The sequence below is a fragment of the Oncorhynchus gorbuscha genome, linkage group LG12, assembly GCF_021184085.1.
Source record: "Oncorhynchus gorbuscha isolate QuinsamMale2020 ecotype Even-year linkage group LG12, OgorEven_v1.0, whole genome shotgun sequence".
In the NCBI taxonomy this organism is placed as follows: Eukaryota; Metazoa; Chordata; class Actinopteri; order Salmoniformes; family Salmonidae; genus Oncorhynchus; species Oncorhynchus gorbuscha.
Window position 1 is genome coordinate 56,896,372 of NC_060184.1, and position 21,489 is coordinate 56,917,860.

Sequence of the window (21,489 nt, forward strand, 5' to 3'; positions counted from 1 at the left end):
TCTGTCCTTGTCAACAGGTTGTGTCCCAAATGGTTCCCTTTTCCATATATAGTGTGTTACTGTTGACCAGGACCCATAGGGCTCTGGTCAAAAGTGGTGCACTATGTAGGGAATAGGGTGTCATTCAGAACACAAACCGTGTAAAACTGTACAGGCTATGGTGGGAATGTGCTGTGATGCATTATGGCCCCAGGGAATAAAATAACATTTCCCACAAACATATGAGAGAAGGAGAAAAAAGAGAGGGAGAAAATACTGTAGCATTGTTTGGCAGTCACCTGTGAGGGAACCACGTGCGACTGGTTAGAGAACAGAGCCTGTTCCAAAGATAACAGCCGGGCCCTGTTTCACCAACACACACACACACACACACACACACACACACACACACACACACACACACACACACACACACACACACGCACACGCACACGCACACACACACACACACACACACACACACACACACACACACACACACACACACGCGCGCAAACACACACAGAGTTGATTCTTTATGTCCAGGGAATACAGTACGAGTTGGCCCTCCAACAGATCTGTTACAGATTCATTCCAAGCAGAGAGAGAGAGCGAAAAAGAGAGAGAGAGAGACACACAGACAGAAGCGAGAGAGTGAAGCGAGAGAGCGAAGCGAGAGAGAGTGAGGCGAGTGAGTGAGAGAGAAGCAAGAGAGAGAGAGAAGCAAGAGAGAGAGAGAGACAGCAGGAGAGCACAAAAGAGAGAGGAACCAAGCTCTGAACTGACCCCAGACCTGCAAATATGGATGTATCATGACACAAAACTGACCACGGGCCAAAAGCAACAGAAACCAGAGAAGAGGAGATTCTTCAAGAAAACAAATAGAGAAACAAATGTGAGAGGATTGCAGAGGAAGAAAGCCCTGTGCTGTCTATAGGACCAGACCAGTGCGGTTGGGTCAGCTCTGTAGTCTGCTGGGGTAGCACAGCCGTGCCGGGTATATATGGTGATGCATGGGTCAGGCGGGGGAAGAGACTTATCACGGTCGGTCTGTTTAATATAAATGACGTTTAATGAAGTTGGGAGCTGAGGACTTTATCTAGCCTCGGCTTCATAAGCGCACAGCAAATGGAATGATTGGCGGTGGCGTGCAAAGGAAAGGGTTAACGCAATTACAATCCTTTCTAATAAAGCCCGGTCCAGGATGAATTGGACTCGAGAAGGTTTCACTGGTACAACAGAGGACGTATTGTATTGGTTTCACTCTCTTGTTTTTCAATCTGCTGAGAGTGCGGTCTGGTAGGCTTATAAAAACACAGTCACAGGCTGAGAAAAGGGCCGACTTCTCAGAGCTAATGAATAACGTACGGACAGGCGTCATAGAGGACAGAGAGACTGAGAATTGATTAAACAGGCTTCATATGTACAGTAGCTCGTCTGGGGGGAGGTGCATGCGAGTGTGTGTCTGTCTGTCTGTGTGTGTGTGTGTGTGTGTGTGTGTGTGTGTGTGTGTGTGTGTGTGTGTGTGTGTGTGTGTGTGTGTGTGTGTGTGTGTGTGTGTGTGTGTGTGTGTGTGTGTGTGTGTGTGTGTGTGTGTGTGTGTGTGTGTGTGTGTGTGTGTGTGTGTGTACGTGCCTGCATAAAGGAGTCTGTGCACAAGTGTGTTTGTATGTGTATGTGTGAGGGGGAATTTGAGTGAATGAGTAAACCAGTGTGCTTTTTAGTGGTATTACCAGCAGCTCTCACCATCTCTTAATCTCTCTTAATCTACTCATTTCCAGACTGGATTATCCGGCTGTGAAGGAAGGCTACTGATTCGCCCACAGAGAGCTTCGTCGGGAGTTCACCAAATTCCCACCGGATGACAGACAGAACACACATGCACAGACAGGGAAAAGTTGCCCCTTGTTGACAAGGCAGAGTGTTACTCTAACGTCCTTGCCTGTTCATGTATGGTTTTACGGTTAGCCCTTAGCCTGTTCATGTATGGTTTTACGGTTAGCCCTTAGCCTGTTCATGTGTGGTTTTACGGTTAGCCCTTAGCCTGTTCATGTATGGTTTTACGGTTAGCCCTTAGCCTGTTCATGTGTGGTTTTACGGTTAGCCCTTAGCCTGTTCATGTGTGGTTTTACGGTTAGCCCTGTAGCCTGTTCATGTATGGTTTTACGGTTAGCCCTTAGCCTGTTCATGTGTGGTTTTACGGTTAGCCCTTAGCCTGTTCATGTATGGTTTTACAGTTAGCCCTTAGCCTGTTCATGTATGGTTTTACGGTTAGCCCTTAGCCTGTTCATGTGTGGTTTTACGGTTAGCCCTTAGCCTGTTCATGTATGGTTTTACAGTTAGCCCTTAGCCTGTTCATGTATGGTTTTACGGTTAGCCCTTAGCCTGTTCATGTGGCCATCATCCAGTCAACTTTACCCATTGATGCTGTTCACAATTACAGTCTTTAAACTGCAGCATCCTGCCCACCTTTGGACCAACCAGCCAACACACCTACCAACCTAAGTCTCCAGTGGCTACGTCCGTCTCATTAGCTTCCCCTCATCCCTTTATCTGCCTCAAGCCTTATCCTCCCAGGTATTCCCTCTCTCCATTTCTACCACTGCTGCATTCAATACCACTACCCGTGTTTCCAGGAGATTGCCATCCCCCCCTGTCTGTATTGATTGTAAACATTGTACTGTATGTGACTATAGATGGGTACAAGTTGTCAGAGAGCGAGTTTAAGGGAAATAAACATTGTTCAGGTGGTATGAAAAGTTGTATACATGTCTTAAAAATGAAATACACATGCGTGTGTGTGTGTTCAAAGTGATCATGGTAAAGAATTAATAGAATAACCCCATTTGAGTTCATACGGAACAGAGTTGAACTGAAATGAGCTGAACTGAGAGCTAATATAACACGTTACCCAAACAGTCCACCATTGCACTCAGCTACACCACTAAACCACCTGATTCAATAAATTATTCTCTGAATTGGACCAATTGAGTTTCCGTCGCTGGTCCTAAATGAGTTAGTCTGCTGGTACCAGCTGCAGTTGAATGGCCCTGCAGGAGGTGCAGAGTTGTGTTTCTGTAGTTCCACTATCTACTTTCCCACATTTACCCAGTTCGTAATAAAGAGTAATCTCCCATCATGCAACACTCCCTCCCTTCCTCTTCCTGTTATCCTCCAACATGAATCATTCTGATCTACTATGACATCACGCTAAGTGGTTGTCATGATCCCCATGTCATCATCTAATGGGGCCTCAATCCCTCCCATAACATTACATTACAGCGTTAAGGGAGAGGTCAGACGCAAATCTAACTCTCTCTTTTCTTTCCTATTCTTTCTCTACCTCCATCTCTCTATATCCCCCCCTCTTTTCTTTGGGGAACGCATCTAAATGCATTAGTGTCGTAAGACTGTGTCCCCATCCCCATCCGCAGCGGATGGACGGTCAGCTCAATGCTAATAAAACCATAGTTTACTGTGCCAGGCAGATTCAGGCTGATTGATCTCTCTCTGAAGCCATATTGATCAAGCCTGCTCTCCTCTTGTCTACAGGGCCGCGGTTCTTCTGTTAGCCAAGCCACCTCCTTCACAATGTCAACTCACATCAACAATCTTGTGCTGAATCCCATCTGGACATGTCTGGACAGTCATTGGTATGCAGAAAGGGGCAGTTCATGTCCTGTTACGTAAAGGGCCCTTTTCCATTAGCTCCCCTCTTCAATGTAAGCTCAAATGTATTCTGTTCAGTATCTGTAATATACAGCTACATGGTGGAAGGAACAGGGCTTCTTCAGCAGGTATCCTGTCCTCTATTTCTTCATGTATGACATGAAGCCACATGATAGGAGCAGAGTAGCTAGGTCTCCCATTCTACCCTGATGTGGTGGGGCTGCATTCAAAATGGCATCCTATTCCCTTTATAATGCACTGTATGTAGAATAGGGTGCTGTTTGGGACGCACACTTGCTGTACTGTAGCTCATCTATAATGCAGAGGGCATCTGAATCCTCCCATTATCAGATGATGGCACTGTGCTTCCCAGTGGACCTGACTGGTCTTGACCAGTAAGTGAAGCTCCTCATAGCCTTCAAAAGGTAGAGAGGCCAAAGCTTTGTCCAATGCTTTGTACACGGACTCATTTGGTGTACAATCCTAACTGATTTAATGTTCAATGGGGCACACGTTAACAAAAGAATGATCTCAGTTAAGTTCAGCTAACGCTTCCTTGATTCTCTCCCTTTCAAAATACATGTTTAAAAAAATAAAATAAATTGTGCTTACTCAACATGACTCAGCTTACAGAGGGTGTGGGGTATAGCCTAGCGATTACCCACAATGCGTCACTCAGGTCGTTTGAATAGAATAGGCCAGTGTAGCAGTTTCTTCCTCCAAATGATATTTACATAATTGAGAGAAAGAGTAGTGTTTCCGAAAGGCTTTCATGTGGTCAAGAGAAGGAAATGTTTTACATATATTTTTTATGTTCTGCCTCCAGGGACACTGGACTCTGCTGAGACACGCAGAAACTAAAGAAAGTGAAAGTTGGAAATAGAAATATCTTCATTTCAATAAATGAAATGAAACAATTGGGGAGAGAGGGTAGAGTAGCATCCTAAGGCTGTACGATCCACTTCATGAATTTACATAAGCAGCACGTCCCATTCTGTGGGCATGCCTATTTTAAATACTGCACTTTAAAAATAGTACAATATGAATGGTACCATAAGTAAAACGTAGCACAGAGCAGAACAGGTGAGATGTAGAGAACATATTGTTAACATAATATGAAGGCTGCCTTAACTCTAAAAGTGTGCTGGTCAGGGCAGGTCCTGGCCGTTCTGCCGCCATAGGCGAGGCCAAAAAATGGCTGTCCCTACAAGAATAGTCCTAAGTAAGCAAAATTACATTGAAAATATGTCAAGAATACATATTTTTCCAGATATTTAAGCTAGGTTCAATTTAGGTTCTGAATGAAGGGTGAAAAGTCATATTTTCTAGGCGTTGAAATAAGGTTAATATTCAGTTCTGAAAGAAAGTTGAAAATAGGTACAGTTGAAGTTGGAAGTTTACAGACAATTAGGTTGGCGTTATTCAAACTCATTTTTCAACCAGTCCACAAATTTATTGTCAACAAACTATAGCTTTGGCAAGTCGGTTAGGACATCTACTTTGTGGATGACACAAGTCATTTTTCCAACAATTGTTTACAGACAGATTATTTAACTTATAATTCACTGTATCACAATTCCAGTGGGTCAGAAGTTTAACACTAAGTTGACTATGCCTTTAAACAGCTTGGGAAATTCCAGAAATGTATGTCATGGCTTTAGAAGCTTCTGATAGGCTATTTGACATAAATATGTCAATGTATGTATGTATTTCAAGGCCTACTGTCATGGCCGTCAAAAGAAGTGGACCAAAGTGCAGCGTGGTGAGCGTACATATTCCTTTTATTTTAGAACATGACGGCAACAAAACAACAAACGAAGAAAACAACCGTGAAGCTTACAGGGCTAAGTGCCACTAACTAAGATAACTACCCCACCTCTTTAAGGAATACCTAGGATAGGATAAGTATTCCCTCTCACCCCCCCCCCTTTAAGATTTAGATGCACTATTGTAAAGTGACTGTTCCACTGGATGTCATAAGGTGAATGCACCAATTTGTAAGTCGCTCTGGATAAGAGCGTCTGCTAAATGACTTAAATGTAAATGTAAATGAAAGGAGGGAAAAAGGGCTACCTAAGTATGATTCCCAATCAGAGACAGAGATAGACAGCTGTCCTTGACTGAGAACCATACCTGGCCAACACATAGAAATAAAGAAACATAGAAAACAAAACATAGAATGCCCACCCCAGAAAAAAAATCAAGGCTGGTCCAGACAGGACCAAAAAAAGATGTCCAAAAGGAGTCAGCGTCAGTCCGTGCTTACTGCCTACAGCGTGCTTACTGCCTACAGCGTGCTTACTGCCTACAGCGTGCTTACTGCCTACAGCGAGCTTACTGCCTACAGCGTGCTTACTGCCTACAGCGTGCTTACTGCCTACAGCGTGCTTACTGCCTACAGCGAGCTTACTGCCTACAGCGTGCTTACTACCTACAGCGTGCTTACTGCCTACAGCGTGCTTACTGCCTACAGCGTGCTTACTGCCTACAGCGTGCTTACTGCCTACTGTAGGGATGGCCAACTCTCGTCCTCAGGGGCCGAAGCGGTGTCACACTTTTCCCCCTTTCTTGGTCAACACAGCCGATGAAACAAATTGCTTTCGAAACTCAACATCACGATTCGTTGATTATTGGTGTCAGGTGTGTTAGCTGGGGCTGGGGGAAAAGCGTGACACCAATCAGTCCCCAGAGGACTGGAGTTGCCTACCCCTGGCCTACAGTGTCAGCTGAAATGTCATTTTAGGAATGCCCATCTAGGCCTAGAGTTTGTAAAACACCAATAAAAAAAGATGGGCGGTACGGACCGTACAAAGATGTCCAAAAGACGTTGGCGTCGGTCCGTGCTTCCTGGAGTGTAGCCTACCATGTCGACATGTTTATGAATGTCCATCCATGCGGTAGGCCCAGCTGTTTGTAAAAACATGCCGTTGAGTTGGCTTTATTAGTCCTGATTCCTGTGACTAATCAATTTGGGCTATTTAAGCTCTGAATATCAGCTACCTAACTTCATCAGGAGGAGGTATCCTGAGCCTATTTGCAATGTGTTTACATAGCGGGAAATGCAGCAGAATGTTATCTTCCCACTATGATCAGCTCGTCAAAAAATGTATGGATAAAACGTTGAAACCACTGATCATGACAATTTAGCCCACGGGATGATTGTCCATTTGACTTTGACCTGTCCTGTTTAAAGAAGATGTTGTAGGTCAACATGTCAGCGCATTTGTCTGTTTGATTGGGTGCCATTTTAGGTGAGGCTATCTGATCGGAGAAACCTGTAAGATGTAAAAAGTCTCATTACATTTGATCTTCAGGCTGTAGGCTACAGAGAAGGCCACATACTCTTTCCGCCAGATGCTATATCTTCTATATGATTTATGTTAGATCATTATTTGGACAGAAGCACCCCGGTGAGGTGTTATGAGTTGTTGTTGGAGGTGTGTCTTGGTCAGTTGAGCTCAGGAAAGGCCGGCGTCGTCAATCTGCCGCCATAGGTGGCCGCATAATCCTGCCTAATGAGCGGGGCCGGCTGTGGAGCTGGTTGCTTTTGGCAGACTTTTGTCAGGTTTGGCTTGTAAAGCACCTTGATGAGGCTGGCTTGGTAAGCTGTTATGACCACTGTAGTGATTTAGTGTCGCACAAAACAACGACAAAAGAAAGCTGACCAGGAAGGGGAAGGCAGAGTGTTGCAGGTCGCCAGCTCACCGACACATCAGTGAGTGCACACACACGGATGCACGCACATTCGCTGTGGTACACTTCACATCAGCTACAAAAAGTTTGGCACCGCGAAGAACTGGAAAGCATTTTCTAAAATAAATGAGTCTGTTTATAGTTCTGGAAGGCAAAACATATCTAAATAGGAATCAGACCTTTCTCGACTCAAAATCAGCAGGCAACAAACCCAAAATAAAAAGAACGCTCATGCACACGTACACACACACACAATACCCTACCGCCCCTCACAAATGTGTTTGTGCTGGTGCCAATCCCAGACTTCAGTCAGCAGCTCTGATTTCCCGCCAAATTACGCTGGAGGCAATGGAAAATGACTCTCACAAGCCTCTCCGTCACATGGACTGAATACTTTCAGACAAGTTTTAACTTGAGGTGAACAACAACAACAAGCGTTTCTCAGAGACACGTTGACGTCAGCTCTGACTGTCGCTTTCTGAGGAAGATTATGATAAATGGATAAGCATGATAACATGAGGATATACATTCATTCATATGAGCAGAGCCAAACGCATGAGGGCTTTGCAAAAAAAAAAGACTGCTTTGATGACACGGAAAAGCCCGCCCGCACACAGGCACGCAGATACCACACAGGCACGCAGATACGCACACAGGCACGCAGATACGCACACAGGCACGCACATACGCACACAGGCACGCACATACGCACACAGGCACGCACGCACACGCAAATAGGCACGCACGCACACAGGCACGCACACACACACAGGCACACACACAGGCACACACAGGCACACACACACACAGAGACTGCAGTGGCACACACACACACACACACACACACACAGAGACTGCAGTGGCTCTGTTGTCCTGGTGTGTAAATGAAACAGAAAGCTCATCCATGTGAAATAAAAACTTTTCACAACTTTATTATATTGAATATTGACTTCCATTTGTGACTTGAAATAAAGGTCATGCAAAGCTCAACTAATTCAATCTGTTTTTATTTGCTGACGTGATGACACACATCGTTATAAAATGGCATAATTAATACCAAAGGAACATGAATAGGATGAGTACATTTTACAGTCCTGATAAAAATTAATTGAATTGACTTTCCAAGAATGTAATTGCGGTGAACACGTGACAATATATTAATAGAAGGAAATTACAAAGTCAGCATCCCAAATGGCACCCTATTCCCTATGTAGTGCAGTTATTTGGACCAGAGCTCAGAGCTGTGGTCGAAAAGTAGTGCACCACATAGGCAATAGGGTGGCATTTGGGATGCTGCCATAGTCTCTGAAGCATTGATTAAATTATAATGCATCAAACATAAATTCCCAATGACCAATCACATTACTTTAATACTGTATATGGGTCAGAAGTACACTCCCTCAACTATGTGCCAGTCCTAGTTATCAGTCAGAACTATGCAATGACTGAAGTGACTGTTCTAGAACAAGTTCTATTTTGTAATCCAATCAAATGTCACATGCGCCAAATACAAAAAGTGCAGACTTTACCGTGAAATCCTTACTTACGAGCCGAGACCTTTCCCAACAATGCGGTTAAAAAGTAAGAAAATTAGCAAATAACTAAAAAATAAAATAGTAACACTATAAAATAACAATAACAAGGCTATATACAGGCTATACTGTATACAAGGAGTACCGGTCCCGAGTCAGTGTACTGGGGGACAAGGTAGTTGGGGTGATTGATTGAGGTAATATGTACATGTAGGTTTGATTAGGTGATTGATTGAAGTACTATGTTCATGTAGGTAGGGGGGTGAAAAGCAGAAAGTCCAGGGAGTCAATTTGATTAACTGTTCAGCAATCTTATGGCTTTGGGGTAGAAGCTGTTCAGGAGCTTTTTGGTCCCAGACTTGGGGCTCCGGTAACACTTGCCGTGCAGTAGCAGAGAGATAAGACTGTGACTTGGGTGGCTGGAGTCTGACAATTTTTAGGGCCTTCCTGTGACACTGTACATGTAGGTTTGATTATAGAGGTCCTGGATGACAGAGAGCTTGGTCCCAGTGATGTCCTGGGCTGTACGCACTAACCTCTAGCGCCTTGCGGTCGGATGCTGAGTAGTTGCCATACCAAGCGGGGATGCAGCCAGTGAAGATGCTCTTGATGGTGCAGATGTAGAACTTTTTGAAGAGGTTACAATGTGAGAGGCACTTGGTAATGATGATAAACAGTACCAGTCAAAAGTTTGGAGACACCTACTCAATCAAGGGTTTTTCTTGATTTTTTACTGTTTTCTACATTGTAGAATATAATAGTGAAGACATCAAAACTATGAAATAACTCATACGGAATCATGTTGAAACCAAAAAAGTGTTAAACAAATCAAAATATATTTTATATTTGAGATTCTTCAAAGTAGCCACCCTTTGCCTTGATGACAGCTTTGCTCACTCTTGGCATTCTCTCAGTCTTGAAGGAGTTCCCACATATGCTGAGCACTTTTTGGCTGATTTTCGTTCGACTTTGCGATCAAACTCTCCCCAAACTATCTCAATTGGGTTGTAATTGGGTGATTGTGGAGACCAGGTCATCTTATGTAGCACTCCATCACTCTACTTATTGGTCAAATAGCCCTTACACAGCCTGGAGGTAGGTTGGGTCATTGTCCTGTTGAAAAACAAATGAAATTCTGACTAAGCACAAACCAGATGGGATGGCGTATCACTGCATAATACTATTGTATTCATGCTGGTTAAGTGTGCCAAGAATTCTAAATAAATCAGAGACAGTGTCACCACCAAAAATCTCAAATTTGGACTCATCAGACCAAAATACAGATTTCCACTGGTCTAATGTCCATTGATTGTGTTTCTTCACATTTCTTCAAGTCTCTGCAGCAATTCGACCATGAAGGCCTGATTCACGCAGTCTCCTCTGAAAAGTTGATGTTGAGATGTGTCTGTTACTTGAACTCTGAAGCATTTATTTGGGCTGCAATTTCTGAGGCTGGTTACTCTAATGAACTTGTCCTCTGCAGCAGAGGTAACTCTGGGTCTTCCTTTCCTGTAGTGGTCCTCATGAGAGCCAGTTTCATCATAGCGCTTGATGGTTTTTGCGATTCCACTTGAAGAAACTTTCAATGTTCTTGACATTTTCCGGATTGACTGACCTTCATGTCTTAAAGTCATGATGAACTGTAATTTCTCTTGCTTACTTGAGCTATTCTTGCCATAATATGGACTTGGTCTTTTACCAATTAGGGCATCTTCTGTATACCACCCCTACCATGTCACAACACAACTGATTGTGTCATGTTTTGTCATTAATTATCATGTCTTGTCCCTGTGCTTCCCCTTCTATTCGTTTCCCTCTGCTGGTCTTATTAGGTTCTTTCCCTCTTTCTATCCCTCTCTCTCCCCCTCCCTCTCTCACTCTCTCGCTCTCTCTTCTCTCTATCGTTCCGTTCCTGCTCCCAGCTGTTCCTATTCCCCTAATCAATCATTTAGTCTTCCCACACCTGTTCCCGATCCTTTTCCCTGATTAGAGTCCCTATTTCTCTCCTTGTTTTCCGTTCCTGCCCCGTCGGATCCTCATCTATAATTCACCGTGCTGTGTCTATGTTTTGCCCTGTCGTGTCGTGTTTCCCTCAGATGCTGCGTGGTGAGCAGGTGTCTGAGTCTGCTAGGTTCAAGTGCCTTCCCGAGGCAACCTGCAGTTCTCGATCAAGTCTCCTGTCTGTTCTCGTCTTTACGAGTAGTATTATGCTTTTTGTTTTGTAAAGTTTCTTTCTGGATTAAAAACTCTGTTTTCGCCAAGTCGCTTTTGGGTCCTCATTCACCTGCATGACAGAAGGATCCGACCAAGGAATGGACCCAGCGACTACAGACGCTCGTAACACTGCCGTCGAGATCCAAGGAGCCATGCTCGGCAGACACGAGCAGGAATTGTCTGCTGCTCGCCATGCCGTGGAGAACCTGGCCGCTCAGGTTTCCGACCTCTGTGGACAGTTCCAGAGTCTTCGTCTCGTGCCACCTGTTACTTCCTGGCCTGCCGAGCCTCCAGAACCTAGGGTTAATAACCCACCTTGCTACTCCGGGCAGCCCACTGAGTGCCGCTCCTTTCTCACCCAGTGTGAGATTGTGTTCTCTCTCCAACCCAACACATACTCTAGAGAGAGAGCTCGGGTTGCTTACGTCATTTCACTCCTTACTGGCCGGGCCCGAGAGTGGGGCACAGCTATCTGGGAGGCAAGGGCTGATTGTTCTAACAATTACCAGAACTTTAAAGAGGAGATGATTCGGGTTTTTGACCGTTCAGTTTTTGGTGGGGAGGCTTCTAGGGCCCTGGCTTCCCTATGCCAAGGTGATCGATCCATAACGGATTACTCTATAGAGTTTCGTACTCTTGCTGCCTCTAGTGACTGGAACGAGCCGGCGCTGCTTGCTCGTTTTCTGGAGGGACTCCACACAGTGGTCAAAGATGAGATTCTCTCTCGGGAGGTTCCTTCCAGTGTGGACTCTTTGATTGCTCTCGCCATCCGCATAGAACGACGGGTAGATCTTCGTCACCAGGCTCGTGGAAGAGAGCTCGCATCAACGGTGTTTCCCTGCTCCTCATCGCAACCATCTCCCTCCTCTGGCTCTGAGACTGAGCCCATGCAGCTGGGAGGGATTCGCATCTCGACTAAGGAGAGGGAACGGAGGATCACCAACCGCCTGTGCCTCTATTGCGGATTTGATGGACATTTTGTTAATTCATGTCCAGTAAGAGGCCAGAGCCCATCAGTAAGCGGAGGGCTACTGGTGAGCGCTACTACTCAGGTCTCTTCATCTAGATCCTGTACTACTATGTCGGTCCATCTACGCTGGACCGGTTCGGTGCTACATGCAGTGCCTTGATTGACTCTGGGGCTGAGGGTTGTTTCATGGACGAAGCATGGGTTCGGAAACATAACATTCCTTTCAGACAGTTAGACAAGCCTACGCCCATGTTTGCCTTAGATGGTAGTCATCTTCCCAGTATCAGATTTGAGACACTACCTTTAACTCTCACAGTATCTGGTAACCACAGTGAGACTATTTCTTTTTGATTTTTCGTTCACCTTTCACACCTGTTGTTTTGGGTCATCCCTGGCTAGTATGTCATAATCCTTCTATTAATTGGTCTTGTAATTCTATCCTATCCTGGAACGTATCTTGTCATGTGAAGTGCTTAATGTCTGCCATCCCTCCCATTTCTTCTGTCCCCACTTCTCAGGAGGAACCTGGCGATTTGACAGGAGTGCCGGAGGAATATCATGATCTGCGCACGGTCTTCAGTCGGTCCCGAGCCAACTCCCTTCCTCCTCACCGGTCGTATGATTGTAGTATTGATCTCCTTCCGGGGACCACTCCTCCTCGGGGTAGACTATACTCTCTGTCGGCTCCCGAACGTAAGGCTCTCGAGGATTATTTATCTGTGTCTCTTGACGCCGGTACCATAGTGCCTTCTTCCTCTCCGGCCGGGGCGGGGTTCTTTTTGTTAAGAAGAAGGACGGTACTCTGCGCCCCTGCGTGAATTATCGAGGGCTGAATGACATAACGGTTAAGAATCGTTATCCGCTTCCCCTTATGTCATCAGCCTTCGAGATTCTGCAGGAGCCAGGTGCTTTACTAAGTTGGACCTTCGTAACGCTTACCATCTCGTGCGCATCAGAGAGGGGGACGATGGAAAACGGCGTTTAACACTCCGTTAGGGCATTTTGAGTACCGGGTTCTGCCGTTTGGTCTCGCCAATGCGCCAGCTGTTTTTCAGGCATTAGTTAATGATGTTCTGAGAGACATGCTGAACATCTTTGTTTTTGTCTATCTTGACGATATCCTGATTTTTTCACCGTCACTCGAGATTCATGTTCAGCACGTTCGACGTGTTCTACAGCGCCTTTTAGAGAATTGTCTCTACGTAAAGGCTGAGAAGTGCTCTTTTTCATGTCTCCTCCGTTACTTTTCTCGGTTCCGTTATTTCCGCTGAAGGCATTCAGATGGATTCCGCTAAGGTCCAAGCTGTCAGTGATTGGCCCGTTCCAAGGTCACGTGTCGAGTTGCAGCGCTTTTTAGGTTTCGCTAATTTCTATCGCCGTTTCATTCGTAATTTCGGTCAAGTTGCTGCCCCTCTCACAGCTCTTACTTCTGTCAAGACGTGTTTTAAGTGGTCCGGTTCCGCCAGGGAGCTTTTGATCTTCTAAAAGAACGTTTTACGTCCGCTCCTATCCTCGTTACTCCTGACGTCACTAGACAATTCATTGTCGAGGTTGACGCTTCAGAGGTAGGCGTGGGAGCCATTCTATCCCAGCGCTTCCAGTCTGACGATAAGGTTCACCCTTGCGCTTATTTTTCTCATCGCCTGTCGCCATCTGAGCGCAACTATGATGTGGGTAACCGTGAACTGCTCGCCATCCGCTTAGCCCTAGGCGAATGGCGACAGTGGTTGGAGGCGACCGTTCCTTTGTCGTTTGGACAGACCATAAGAACCTTGAGTACATCCGTTCTGCCAAACGACTTAATGCCCGTCAAGCTCGTTGGGCGTTGTTTTTCGCTCACGTTTCGAGTTTGTGATTTCTTACCGTCCGGGTAGCAAGAACACCAAGCCTGATGCCTTATCCCGTCTGTTTAGTTCTTCTGTGGCTTCTACTGATCCCGAGGGATTCTTCCTTATGGGCGTGTTGTCGGGTTGACAGTCTGGGGAATTGAAAGACAGGTTAAGCAAGCACTCACGCACACTGCGTCGCCGCGCTTGTCCTAGTAACCTCCTTTTCGTTCCTGTTTCCACTCGTCTGGCTGTTCTTCAGTGGGCTCACTCTGCCAAGTTAGCTGGTCATCCCGGTGTTCGAGGCACTCTTGCGTCTATTTGCCAGCGCTTTTGGTGGCCGACTCAGGAGCGTGACACGCACCGTTTCGTGGCTGCTTGTTCGGACTGCGCGCAGACTAAGTCGGGTAACTCTCCTCCTGCCGGTCGTCTCAGACCGCTCCCCATTCCTTCTCGACCATGGTCTCACATCGCCCTAGACTTCATTACCGGTCTGCCTTTGTCTGCGGGGAAGACTGTGATTCTTACGGTTGTCGATAGGTTCTCTAAGGCGGCACATTTCATTCCCCTCGCTAAACTTCCTTCCGCTAAGGAGACGGCACAAATCATTATCGAGAATGTGTTCAGAATTCATGGCCTCCCGTTAGACGCCGTTTCAGACAGAGGCCCGCAATTCACGTCACAGTTTTGGAGGGAGTTCTGTCGTTTGATTGGTGCGTCCGTCAGTCTCTCTTCCGGGTTTCATCCCCAGTCTAACGGTCAAGCAGAGAGGGCCAATCAGACGATTGGTCGCATACTACGCAGCCTTTCTTTCAGAAACCCTGCGTCTTGGGCAGAACAGCTCCCCTGGGCAGAATACGCTCACAACTCGCTTCCTTCGTCTGCTACCGGGTTATCTCCGTTTCAGAGTAGTCTGGGTTACCAGCCTCCTCTGTTCTCATCCCAGCTTGCCGAGTCCAGCGTTCCCTCCGCTCAGCGTTTGTCCAACGTTGTGAGCGCACCTGGAGGAGGGTGAGGTCTGCACTTTGCCGCTACAGGGCACAGACTGTGAGAGCCGCCAATAAACGCAGGATTAAGAGTCCAAGGTATTGTTGCGGTCAGAGAGTGTGGCTTTCCACTCGCAACCTTCCTCTTACGACAGCTTCTCGTAAGTTGACTCCGCGGTTCATTGGTCCGTTCCGTGTCTCCCAGGTCGTCAATCCTGTCGCTGTGCGACTGCTTCTTCCGCGACATCTTCGTCGCGTCCATCCTGTCTTCCATGTCTCCTGTGTCAAGCCCTTTCTTCGCACCCCCGTTCGTCTTCCCTCCCCCTCCCGTCCTTGTCGAGAGCGCACCTATTTACAAGGTACATAAGATCATGGACATGCGTTCTCGGGGACGGGGTCACCAATACTTAGTGGATTGGGAGGGTTACGGTCCTGAGGAGAGGAGTTGGGTTCCGTCTCGGGACGTGCTGGACCGTTCACTCATTGATGATTTCCTCCGTTGCCGCCAGGATTCCTCCTCGAGTGCGCCAGGAGGCGCTCGGTGAGTGGGGGTACTGTCATGTTTTGTCATTAATTATCATGTCTTGTCCCTGTGCTTCCCCTTCTATTCGTTTCCCTCTGCTGGTCTTATTAGGTTCTTTCCCTCTTTCTATCCCTCTCTCTCCCCCCTCCCTCTCTCACTCTCTCGCTCTCTCTTCTCTCTATCGTTCCGTTCCTGCTCCCAGCTGTTCCTATTCCCCTAATCAATCATTTAGTCTTCCCACACCTGTTCCCGATCCTTTTCCCTGATTAGAGTCCCTATTTCTCTCCTTGTTTTCCGTTCCTGCCCCGTCGGATCCTCATCTATAATTCACCGTGCTGTGTCTATGTTTTGCCCTGTCGTGTCGTGTTTCCCTCAGATGCTGCGTGGTGAGCAGGTGTCTGAGTCTGCTAGGTTCAAGTGCCTTCCCGAGGCAACCTGCAGTTCTCGATCAAGTCTCCTGTCTGTTCTCGTCTTTACGAGTAGTATTATGCTTTTTGTTTTGTAAAGTTTCTTTCTGGATTAAAAACTCTGTTTTCGCCAAGTCGCTTTTGGGTCCTCATTCACCTGCATGACAGATTGGCTCAAACGCATTCAGAAGGAAATAAATTCTGATAATGAACTTTTAACAATGCACACCTGTTAATTGAAATGAATTCCAGGTGACAAGCTCATGAAGCTGGTTGAGATAATGCCTGTAATGTGCAAAGTTGTCATCAAGGCAAAGGGTGGCTACTTTGAAGAATCTAAAACAAATATATATATTTGTTTAACACTTTTTTGGTTACCACATGGTTGTGTGTTATTTCATCTTTCATAGTTATTCTTCAATGTAGAAAATAGCACACAAAAAAAAAACATGGAATGAGTAGGTGTGTCCAAACTTTTGACTGGTACTGTACTTATCTACCTCTATCACTCCAGTATCCCTGCACATCGTAAATATGGTACTGGAACTGACTGACCCTTTATATAGTTCTCATTTTTTATGTTGTATTTCTTGTGTGTTTTTGTTCTACCTTGTGTTATGTTTAGTACTACATTGATATTGATTACTGCATTGTTTGGTTTCGATCTTCCAAGAAAGGTATTACACTGTGCACGTGACATTAAAACTTGAAACTTGACTGGCTGGACTGATAGGAGCGACCTTGGATCTTGGAGGGCCCAGGAGGGACAAGTGTCCTTGGCCAGGGAAAGTGAGTGGGAGAAGGGTTAGGGGGGTGAGGGGGAATGTGTGTGTGTGTGTGTGTGTGTGTGTGTGTGTGTGCGTGGGGGGGACAGACGAAGGGCAGATGAGGGAAGAGTGTCCCAGCAGGAAGTCTGCTCAAGGACCACAGGACAGAGGCACCAATCATCCTCACACCAACACTAATCAAAGCTGATCTCGAATCAGAGGCTGCAGGGGATTGGAACACACACACAAAACAAACACGCACACACACTTCAACGACGAGTACTTCACCGCTGAATAAAACCAGCTCATCTCCATAATCAGCCCATTCCCATATCAATTCATCTCCCCATAGATACCAACATAATATATTTGCTTCAACACTTCAAAGCCAATGAAATGTATTCTGAAAGATAAATTCGTTTTTTAAGATGTTATGAGAGCAGCTCGACTGCTGGTTAATAGAGAAACATAAATAGATTCAGGGTTGAGTGACGGGACTTGATCTTTTTTGATATTTCCGAAAGCCAGCAGCACCTATCAAAACCATATCTGGGCTAGGGCATTCCACAGGCTGAATTGCTTTCGATCCTCTCAACTTCTGCTTCAGCCTGATAACAACTCTTCACTTTAATTCACTTTCTTTCTCAAAGTCCAACCTTCCTATCTGCACATTGTGGTGGGCTGTGTCTGCCTCTGTCTGCCAATCATCCACCAATGAAGAGGCTCTCGCCATATCATAGCGCCCCACATTGTTAAGTCAACCATATGCAATGGGTCCGAAAGCAGAGAAGAGTCAAAATTATCAAAATAGGATCTTTGCTGTGAAGATTTGCATGGTGGCAGTAGAGCTCCTGAAGGTGTCTCTCTGGCTATCTCAAAGAACCAAACCAAGGAAAGGAGGGCGATAGACAGAGATAAGAAAAGAAGGGCGATAGACAGAGAAAAGAAAAGGAGGGTGATGGACAGAGACAAGAAAAGGAGGGCGATAGACAGAGGTAAGAAAAGGAGGGCGCTAGACAGAGGTAAGAAAATGAGGGCGATAGACAGAGGTAAGAAAATGAGGGCGATAGACAAAGATAAGAAAAGGAGGGCGATAGACAGAGATGAGAAAAGGAGGGCGATAGACAGAGATAAGAAAAGGAGGGCGATAGACAGAGATAAGAAAAGGAGGGCGATAGACAGAGATAAGAAAAGGAGGGTGATAGACAGAGATAAGAAAATGAGGGCGATAGAAAAAGATAAGAAAAGGAGGGCGATAGACAGAGATAAGAAAAGGAGGGTGATAGACAGAGATAAGAAAAGGAGGGTGATAGACAGAGATAAGAAAATGAGGGCGATAGACAGAGATAAGAAAAGGAGGGCGATAGACAGAGATAAGAAAAGGAGGGTGATAGACAGAGATAAGAAAATGAGGGCGATATAAAAAGATAAGAAAAGGAGGGCGATAGACAGAGATAAGAAAAGGAGGGTGATAGACAGAGATAAGAAAATGAGGGCGATAGAAAAAGATAAGAAAAGGAGGGCGATAGACAGAGATAAGAAAAGGAGGGCGATAGACAGAGATAAGAAAAGGAGGGCGATAGACAAGAAAAGGAGGGTGATATACAGAGATAAGAAAAGGAGGGCGATGGACATAGATAAGAAAAGGAGGGCGATAGACAGAGATAAGAAAAGGAGGGCGATAGACAGAGATAAAAAAAAAGGAGGGTGATAGACAGAAGAAAAGGAGGACGATAGACAGAGGTAAGAAAAGGAGGGTGATAGACATAGATAAGAAAAGGAGGGCGATAGACAGAGGTAAGAAAAGGAGGGCGATAGACAAGAAAAGGAGGGCGATAGACATAGATAAGAAAAGGAGGATGATAGACGGAAGAAAAGGAGGGCGATAGACAAGAAAAGGAGGGCGATAGACAGAGATAAGAAACGGAGGGCGATAGACAAGAAAAGGAGGGCGATAGACAGAGATAAAAAAAAGGAGGGTGATAGACAGAAGAAAAGGAGGGCGATAGACAAGAAAAGGAGGGCGACAGAGACAAGAAAAGGAGGGCGATAGACAGAAGAAAAGGAGGGCGATAGACAGAAGAAAAGGAGGGTGATAGACAGAAGAAAAGGAGGGCGATAGACAGAAGAAAAGGAGGGTGATAGACAGAAGAAAAGGAGGGCGATAGACAGAGATAAGAAAAGGAGGGCGATAGACAGAGGTAAGAAAAGGAGGGCGATAGACAAGAAAAGGAGGGCGATAGACAGAAATAAGAAAAGGAGGGCGATAGACAGAGGTAAGAAAAGGAGGGCGATAGACAGAGCTAAGAAAAGGAGGGTGACAGACAGAGGTAAGAAAAGGAGGGCGATAGACAGAGGTAAGAGAAGGAGGGCGATAGACAGAGCTAAGAAAAGGAGGGTGATAGACAGAGGTAAGAAAAGGAGGGAGATAGACAGAGGTAAGAAAAGGAGGGCGATAGACAAGTAAAGGAGGGCGATAGACAGAGATAAGAAAAGGAGGGCGATAGACAAGAAAAGGAGGGCGATAGACAGAGAAAAGAAAAGTAGGGCGATAGACAGAGATAAGAAAAGGAGGGCGATAGACTGATAAGAAAAGGAGGGCGATAGACAGAGATAAAAAAGGAGGGCGATAGACAGAGATAAGAAAAGGAGGGTGATAGACAGAGATAAGAAAAGGAGGGCGATATAAAAAGATAAGAAAAGGAGGGTGATAGACAGAGATAAGAAAAGGAGGGCGATAGACAGAGATAAGAAAAGGAGGGCGATAGACAGAGATAAGAAAAGGAGGGCGATAGACAGAGATAAGAAAAGGAGGGCGATAGACAGAGATAAGAAAAGGAGGGCGATAGACAAGAAAAGGAGGGTGATATACAGAGATAAGAAAAGGAGGGCGATGGACATAGATAAGAAAAGGAGGGCGATAGACAGAGATAAGAAAAGGAGGGCGATAGACAGAGATAAAAAAAGGAGGGTGATAGACAGAAGAAAAGGAGGACGATAGACAGAAGAAAAGGAGGACGATAGACAGAGGTAAGAAAAGGAGGGTGATAGACATAGATAAGAAAAGGAGGGCGATAGACAGAGGTAAGAAAAGGAGGGCGATAGACAAGAAAAGGAGGGCGATAGACATAGATAAGAAAAGGAGGATGATAGACGGAAGAAAAGGAGGGCGATAGACAAGAAAATGAGGGCGATAGACAGAGATAAGAAACGGAGGGCGATAGACAAGAAAAGGAGGGCGATAGACAGAGATAAAAAAAGGAGGGTGATAGACAGAAGAAAAGGAGGGCGATAGACAAGAAAAGGAGGGCGATAGACAGAAGAAAAGGAGGGCGATAGACAGAAGAAAAGGAGGGTGATAGACAGAAGAAAAGGAGGGCGATAGACAGAAGAAAAGGAGGGTGATAGACAGAAGAAAAGGAGGGTGATAGACAGAAGAAAAGGAGGGCGATAGACAGAGATAAGAAAAGGAGGGCGATAGACAGAGGTAAGAAAAGGAGGGCGATAGACAAGAAAAGGAGGGCGATAGACAGAAATAAGAAAAGGAGGGCGATAGACAGAGGTAAGAAAAGGAGGGCGATAGACAGAGCTAAGAAAAGGAGGGTGACAGACAGAGGTAAGAAAAGGAGGGCGATAGACAGAGGTAAGAGAAGGAGGGCGATAGACAGAGCTAAGAAAAGGAGGGTGATAGACAGAGGTAAGAAAAGGAGGGCGATAGACAAGTAAAGGAGGGCGATAGACAGAGATAAGAAAAGGAGGGCGATAGACAAGAAAAGGAGGGCGATAGACAGAGAAAAGAAAAGGAGGGCGATAGACAGAGATAAGAAAAGGAGGGCGATAGACTGAGAAGAAAAGGAGGGCGATAGACAGAGGTAAGAAAAGGAGGGTGACAGACAGAGGTAAGAAAAGGAGGGCGATAGACAGAGCTAAGAAAAGGAGGGCGATAGACAGAGCTAAGAAAAGGAGGGCGATAGACAGAGATAAGAAAAGGAGGGCGATAGACAGAGATAAGAAAAGGAGGGCGATAGACAGCAGAAAAGGAGGGCGATAGACAGAGATAAAAAAAGGAGGGCGATAGACAGAGATAAGAAAAGGAGGGCGATAGACAGAAGAAAAGGAGGGCGATAGACAGAGATAAGAAAAGGAGGACGATAGACAGAGATAAGAAAAGGAGGGCGATAGACAGAGATAAGAAAAGGAGGGTGATAGACAAGAAAAGGAGGGCGATAGACAGAGATAAGAAAAGGAGGACGATAGACAGAAGAAAAGGAGGGCGATAGACAAGAAAAGGAGGGCGATAGACATAGATAAGAAAAGGAGGGCGATAGACAGAAATAAGAAAAGGAGGGCGATAGACAGAGCTAAGAAAAGGAGGGTGATAGACAGAGGTAAGAAAAGGAGGGCAATAGACAGAGGTAACAAAAGGAGGGCGATAGACAGAGATAAGAAAAGGAGGGCGATAGACATAGATAAGAAAAGGAGGGCGATAGACAGAGATAAGAAAAGGAGGGCGATAGACAGAGATAAAAAAAAGGAGGGCGATAGACAGAAGAAAAGGAGGACGATAGACAGAGGTAAGAAAAGGAGGGTGATAGACAGAAGAAAAGGAGGGCGACAGACAGAGGTAAGAAAAGGAGGGCGATAGAAAGAGATAAAAAAAGGAGGGCGATAGACATAGATAAGAAAAGGAGGGTGATAGACAGAAGAAAAGGAGGGTGATAGACAGAAGAAAAGGAGGGCGATAGACAAGAAAAGGAGGGCGATAGACAGAGATAAGAAAAGGAGGGCGATAGACAGAGATAAAAAAGGAGGGTGACAGACAGAGGTAAGAAAAGGAGGGCGATAGACAGAGGTAAGAAAAGGAGGGCGATAGACAGAGCTAAGAAAAGGAGGGCGATAGACAGAGCTAAGAAAAGGAGGGCG

At 45.7% G+C, this 21,489-nt stretch overlaps 1 protein-coding gene across 3 annotated transcripts in view; it reads right to left on the bottom strand.

Moving 5' to 3' along the window:
* The window catches only part of LOC123991147 (partitioning defective 3 homolog), a 625,449-nt gene that overhangs the window by 254,751 nt on the left and 349,209 nt on the right, over window positions 1–21,489 (bottom strand). The window lies entirely within an intron of this gene.